The following is a 7635-nucleotide window of genomic DNA, read 5'->3' on the forward strand; positions in this document are numbered from 1 at the left end:
TTATCTGTGAGGTGGAGGTGAACAGCTGAGTCTTGTGCTGAAGAGCTGGCTGTCCTGTGTTGAATCATGCGTCTGTGAAGAGGCTGTTTAGTTTCTCCAATGTAGAGGTCTGGACAGTCCTCGCTGCACTGGACCACATACACTACACCACTCTGTTTGTGTATGGGTGTTTTGTCCTTAGGGTGGACCAGCCTCTGTCTGAGAGTCCTGCTGGGTTTGAAATGTACTGGGATGTTGTTTGTTGAAAATCCTTCTGAATTTCTCTGATACTCCAGCAACATAAGGGATGACAATGTTTTTACGTCTGTTGTTCTCCTTTTTCTGTTTATTTGTGTGTTTTGTAGATTTCCTCGCTGACTTGACAAAAGCCCAGTTAGGATATCCACATGTTTGAAGAGCTTCTTGAACGTGTTTCTGTTCCTTTTCCTTCCCTTCTGTCTTGGTGGAGACGTATTCGGCCCGATATTGTAAAGTTCTGATGACAGAGAGAGTTTGTGTTCCATTGGATGGTGGGAGTCAAACAGAAGATACTGGTCTGTGTGGGTTGGTTTTCTGTAAACTTCAATGTTGAGGCTGTCCTCTCTTTCCATCTGAATCAAACAGTCCACAAAAGGCTTGTTGTCGTTTGCATCCTCTCTGGTGAACTTGATGTTGTTATCGACCAAGTTAATGTGTCTGGTGAACACTTTTATTTCCTTAGCTTGGATTTTGACCCAGGTGTCATCCACATATTGGAACCAATGGCTTGGTGTTGTTCCCTCAAAGGAGTTTAGGGCTCTCTGTTCCACTTCCTCCATGTAGAGATTGGCAACAATGGGTGACACTGGAGATCCCATTGCACACCCGTGCTTCCGTCTGTAAAAACCATTATTGAACCTAAAATAAGTGGTGGAGAGGCAGAGATCCAACAGGGTGCAGATCTGGTCTGGGGTGAAGTTGGTCCACCAGTGGAACTCCAGGAAGCCCTCAAAAGCATGTCCAATAAAAAGGCTCCAGGTCCGGATGGATTTCCAGCAGAGTTCTACAAAGAATTCTGGAATATCCTGGCACCACTATTTCACAGAATGCTGTAGGAAACTGAGAAAAATAACAGACTTCCAGAAAATATAAACTCAGCCAACATTAGGCTCCTGTTAAAACCAGGTAAAGACCCTGTATTACCTACCAGTTATCATCCCATATCCCATATCCCATATCAATGTTGATCTTAAAATAATTTGTAAAGCCCTCTCAAAAAGATTGGAAAAGATAACTCATTTCATAATACATCCTGACCAAACTGGTTTTATAAAAGGGAGGCATTCATCCACAAATTCATGCAGATTATTTAATTTAATTGATTATTCTTACAGTAAAAATATTGAAACTGCAATATTCTCTCTAGATGCAGAAAAAACTTTTGATAGAGTTAACTGGAAATTTTTATTTGCAGCCTTGCATAAATTTGGTTTTGGAAATTATTTCATAAACTGGTTAAAAATATTATACACTTCCCCATCAGCATGCATTAGGACAAACAATCAAATATCTGCTAGTTTTGCTCTGCAAAGGGGAACCAGGCAGGGATGTCCACTCTCCCCCTCACTGTTTGCTACTTTCATCGAACCGCTAGCCGCAGCAATCAGGCAAACTACAGATATTAAAGGTATAAAATGCAAGAACATAGAACAAAGTCCATGCTCAATAATCCATGTATACAATCCAACATTTTTCAGTCAGGCCATCTGGACAGTTTTTTTTTTTTGTGTGCTGAAACATTTCGCCTTCGGTCCGGAAAGCTTCATCAGTCAAGAAAACACACAACAAAACTAATTCTTCCCCCAACAGCTTACTCCAAAGTGGAACAAACCAATTCTGCTTGTGATAAGATGATCTCTTTGGTACACCCCCTCCTCCATTACCGGCCCTCTTCCTTGTTGACAGTCTTGTCAAACTGGTTGAAAACAACAAAGTCCATGCTCAATAAACCTGGTATACAATCCAACATTTTTCAGTCAGACTGAAAAAATGTTGGTTTGCCATAATGTATTTTGGGGTTTAAAAGCCACTGGGACGTTGTGTTTTATAAAATAAACTTCTCAGTTTCTCTGATAATCTCGCAACATACGGAATGACCACTGGTCTGGGTCTGGGTTCCTCCTTTTCACCTGATGGCTGACTGGAGTCCAGTTTGGGTTTCTTCTCTGCTTTCAGGAAGGTCCAGTTAGGATATCCACATTGCTCTAGAGCCTGTCTTGTGTGGGATTTCTCCTTCTGCCTGGCTCCTAAGTTAGTGGGGATGCTGTCTGCTCTGTGGTACAGAGTCCTGATGACTCCTAACTTGTGCTCCAAAGGGTGATGGGGGTCAAACTACAAATACTGGTCTGTGTTGGTGGGTTTGTGGTACACCTCAGTTTGCAAATGTCCTATCAGAAACTGAGACCTCACAGTCCAAGAAAGTCAGCCTGCCATTTTTTACATGTTCTCGTCTGAATTATATATATTTATCCACCGAGTTGATGTGATCAGTGAAATGTTGGACTTCCTGAGATTTAATTTTAACCCAGGTGTCGTCACCATATTTGAACCAATGACTTGGTGGTGTCCCTGAAAAGGACGTCAAGGCTCTCTTTTCTACCTCCTCCATGTACAGGTTGGCAACAATAGGAGAAACTGGAGACCCCATAGCACACCCATGTTTCTGCCTATAATATTGCTCCCCATATGTGAAGTAGGTTGACTGCAGGCACAGTTTCAAGAGTTGACACAGTTGTTCTGTGGAAAGTGTGGTCCTACTGCTCAGAGTGGTGTCTGATTTTAATCTTAAACTGACCACCTCTACTGCATCATCAACAGGAATGCACGTAAAGAGTGATGTGACATCAAAAGAGACCATTGTTTCATCAGTCTCCATGATGACATCCCTCACCTTATCCGCAAAGTCCATGGTGTTCTGTATGTGGTGTTCTGAGCTGCCAACTAAAGGGATGAGTACAGACACCAGATATTTGGAAACATTGTAAGTGACAGAGTTAATCATGCTAACGATTGGTCTTAAAGGTACAGGTTGAACAACTGGGAGACAAAGTTAGGGAGGCCAGACTGAGATGGTTTGGACATGTCAAGAGGAGGGACCATGGGTATATTGGTAGAAGGATGTTAAAAATGCAGCTGCCAGGAAAAAGACAAAGAGGAAGGCCAAAGAGGAGATATATGGATGCAGTTAGAGAGGAAATGGAGGTACTGTAGTTCGCATGAGGACAGAGGATGCAGAAGACAGAGTGAGATGGAGGAGGATGACTCGCTGTGGCGACCCCTGAAGAGGGAAAAGCCAAAAGAAGAAGAAGAAGAAAACCTGACAAAATGACTGGTTACTTGCAGTGTTTTAAATGGTAAATGGACTGTACTTATATAGCACCTTTATATCTTATTTCATACATTTTTAATGTTTTTTAGTTTTCTGTTCTGGCCCAGCTTGCCAGAGATAAAACATTGATTTACAAAAAAAAGGCAGAGCCACGTAGTTGAGCAAGGCCAGGAACTAGTTCTAATATCAGAAAAAAAAGAAAAGAAAAAAAAAAACCTCTGTGGCTGTATCAGTTTAATCTCAACATGAAAATTTGTTACCAAAAATACATTCTTGTAAATCATGATAGGGTGTTTCTCGTGAAAAGATTCAGTTTTTGCGGACAAATTAAAATTCTGTTCTCAAAAAAACTTCATACCAAATCTGAAAGTTTCCTTTACTCTTTAGTTGCGTACTGTCAGTCAGAAAACCCTAAAGTATTTCAATATGAGTATTATTTTTGAGCAATTTTATTTAAATGACAGATCAAGGAGAACTTTACAAATATTTCTCACTAGGCCATGCAAGATTAAAATGACCCTAATCCAGGAAATACCCTCACCCATGTGACTGATCTCAGAGAAACGTCAACCTCTGCCTGACCTTTTTTATGATGATCTCATCCTCCTGGGGCCCCAGGCCAGGGCCAAAGTATCCTGTAGGGGCCACACCCCAGACCCCTTCTCAGCTCCAAAGGGCCCCTCACCACAGCCCCATTGTTTTCCTCTGATAATGACTTACCCGCTCTCGTCTACAGGTTATTTCCACTTTGATTTGATCTGGGTCATATTTTGCATTTGAAGACGAGCTGGAAAGAGCTGTGAACACATAAAGAAAAAGGGAAGAAAAAAGGGGGGGTCAACAATTAATTCTGAATTCCAGAGCACCTCGTGTTGGTAAGAGTGCAGGGATCCAGTGTCATTTCCCTGCTTTGGTGTAGGTGAGATGCATTGTGTATGATAGCTGCCAGGAGTCAGAGGGTAAACTGGGTGGAGACGTTTAAAAAAAGAAGGTGGGGAGAGGAAGGACTAAGAGTTTTTGAAAAATTTTCTATAGATCTGCATCCACCCCACCAGTTTTTGAGGGAACTTTATTAGTATAACATGTCTAGGACAAATAATTACAGATAATAAGGTCAGTGTTTTGTTCTGTTTCAGGTTCAGGTTTCATCCTTCTGTCCATCTAACACAATGTTGTGTACATTAGCCAGGTTTGGGTGTGTGTGTGTGTGTGGGGGGGGGGGTGTTCAGGAGATGGAGCCTTACTGCTGGTGATAGAGTGGTTGTCCTCAGAAAGCTCATGGAAGTGCAGCATCTCCTGCTGAGCCAGCTCTAGTCGCTGCTGCTTAACCAGATACATCTCCTTCTTGGCGTTGAGGGCCTCCTGGGCCAACACAAGGTACTCCTTCAACATGCGCTCCTGCTCCTGCCGCCACTGAGTCCGCGGATTCTCAATCTGGGTGGTCTCTGAAGAAAACAATTGACTTATGAGCAAACAACATGGTGAAGCTTTGTGACAGTAAAAATAAATCAGATATCTGATGGCTTTTACTTTTCTAGAATTCATTTTTGTTTAAAAAAAATGCAAATAAAATTTAGTATTTGTGATACAACTAGTGTTTAGTCAAGTTTAATTTATATTTATTAATATATATTATATATTAATAATAATATAATAATTAATGGAAAATGGACTGTAATTGTATATCGTCTATCTTATCAAGATACTCAAAGCGCTTTACACAACAATCTGTGTCTCATTTACCCATTCATACAGCACTACTAGATCTCTACAAAGCTAATTGAACAAATCATTCTAAAGAGACTAATCAGTGCTTTAGATCACATTCATACACTGATGGGAAACATATTGGACGCAATGAGGGGTTCAGTATCTTGCCAAAGCGCACTTAGGCATGTGACTGCTGGTGGATCAGAACCCCCAACTCTTGCATTGGAGGACAACTGCTCTAACCAGTCAACAACAATATTAATTATAATCTATATTAATTAATCTTTAATCTAAATAATCTGAATTGAATTGAATTACTGGGGTTCGCAAATCAAAGGCCTGAGATGTACTCACTGTTGATGTGGTCGATGTAGTAAACTCCCACTTGCTGGTCGTAGACCTCCTCCCAACCCAGAGGCAGTTCATCTCCAACACAGTCGGCAAACGTCAGTGGTTTGGTAATTCTGAAAATATTCAAAGAACCATTCAGCCCCGCAAAGGAATTCTTAAGACCAGCAATGACATAATTAGCCGTATGTCGTCATTTAACCACTGGATGTCCAGGTGGTGTTCTGACAACGACGTGGGCTACATAGATAACTCGAGTTCTTTCTGGGGAAAACCTGGTCTGATGCGAAGAGTAGGCATCCATCCCACTTTGGACAGAGCCGCTCTTCTTTCTAGAAATATGGCTGATTTTGTTTATCCCCCAAATTATTGACAACCCAGGGTCCAGTCCAGGAAGCAGAGTTGTAGTCCTCCACACCTCTCTGCTGCTTCTCCTCTGTTACCCCCCCACACCCCCGATGAAAAAGTGTCAACTCGCCCACGGCTCAAATTAAATAAACCAAAAATTTGCTCTAAAAATATAAACCATAAAAATCTGATTAAAATAAACACAGTTACTTTACCAGAGCAAAATCATAAAATCATTAAATGTGGATTATTGAACATCAGATCTCTTTCCTCTAAACCCTGTTAGTTAATGAACTGATAACTGATCATCATATTGATTTATTCTGTCTGACAGAAACTTGGCTACAACAGGAGGATTTTGTTGGTATAAATGAATCCACTCCTGTTAATTATTTAAATGTTCATGTTCCTAGAACAACTGGCCGAGGTGGAGGAGTAGCTTCTATTTTTCAGTCAGGATTATTGATTAATGCCAAACCAGTTATTAGTTATGATTCTTTTGAATCACTGTCCCTCAGTCTTTCTCATCCAAAATGGAAATCAGAAAAGCCCCTTTTACTAGTTGTTATATATCGCCCACAAGGCGCTTACTCTCAGTTTTTGTCTGAATTCTCAGAATTCTTAACTGACTTACTATTAAATACTAATAAAATCATCATAATGGGTGATTTCAATATTCATGTAGATGTTGAAAGTGATAGCTTAAGCATAGCCTTTAATAATAGAGTCAATTGTAATATTTTACTACAGAGGCTTGAATTGTCAGTTTACACTGTTTTTTTTTTTCTTCTCATCGCTCTGTTCACCGTTTGACTTTTTCTTCTCTGCTCTCCTGGGTTTTTCCTCTGTTGCTTCTACCAGCCTCTTTACATGTCACACCTCTCTCTCTGATTGCTGATGATGGTTTCCACCTGTTTCTGGGTATATATATATATACTTCCTGCTTTCTCCACTACATTGCCAGATCAACTGCTTGCTTCCAGCGACAGTTATCCAGCATACTCTCCTTGTTCACAGCTCTTCAATCTTGATCCACGCCTGTTTCCCTCGACCACACTTTTTGCCTGTCCCTTTTGTGCCTCAGCCTTCTGACCTTGTTGACGACCTACGCCTGTTTTTGGATTTCGACTTTGCCTCTCCCTAACGGTACTGTCTCCTCTTCGGATCCCGTGTATGAACCCTGCTCATCCTCGACTACACCTCTGGATTTCCCTTGGTCTCTGCAGCTCTGTGTCTTCGCTGGAGTGTCCCGTTACAACAAGAAAGGTTAGTGTTTCACCAGATCGTCTGTATTCAGATAACTACTCGTTATTCTGTCAAACACTAACTTTTCCCCTGTGTATCATTTTAGATACATTTCCTGCCCCTGGACCTGAGACACCAGAAGCTGTTTATTTACTCAATAAACATTTTAAAAACCTTTCTGAGTCTGTGTGTAGGATCCTCTACCATCAGATCTCTGACAGATTGATCTGGCCAAACATGAATCCTGCACCGGGCTCAGAATGGTGCTCTGGTGTGGAAGGTGCCATCAGTAAATTAGAGACCGGCATGAATGAGATCATGAACATGCTGAAAACTCTAACTCCTCACTCTAACCCTCAGGACTCAAATCATGCTGGCAGTCCTGCATATGCTGAAACTACAAGTAACCCACTCCGGGAACCATGGTTGGCTCCACCAGAACTGTTTTCAGGGGCACCGGACCAGTGCCGCCCGTTCCTAACACAATGTGAAATTCATTTTCAGCTCCAGCCCTCATTCTTCCCCTCTGAATGTGCTAAGTGTCATGTTCGGCCGTCAGGAATGTTTGAACCCACGTGCAGGAGGATGACGAGGACGCTCGAGGAATAAATAAAAATATATTTATTTAAACAAAACAA

The 7635-nt window shown here is 41.4% G+C and overlaps 1 long non-coding RNA gene across 1 annotated transcript; it reads right to left on the bottom strand.

Annotated features, from left to right (window-relative positions):
• Nucleotides 1-4077: 4077 nt before the first annotated feature.
• On the bottom strand, nt 4078-5504 carry LOC119408197. The gene is made up of 3 exons (XR_005186719.1): nt 5411-5504; nt 4591-4791; nt 4078-4143 (listed from the first exon to the last, which is right to left on the bottom strand). It is a non-coding gene; the product is annotated as an uncharacterized LOC119408197 (long non-coding RNA).
• Between the last annotated feature and the right edge of the window lie 2131 nt (nt 5505-7635).

The sequence above is a fragment of the Nematolebias whitei genome, chromosome 3 (genome assembly GCF_014905685.2).
Source record: "Nematolebias whitei isolate Nwh7 chromosome 3, NemWhi1, whole genome shotgun sequence".
In the NCBI taxonomy this organism is placed as follows: domain Eukaryota; kingdom Metazoa; phylum Chordata; class Actinopteri; order Cyprinodontiformes; family Rivulidae; genus Nematolebias; species Nematolebias whitei.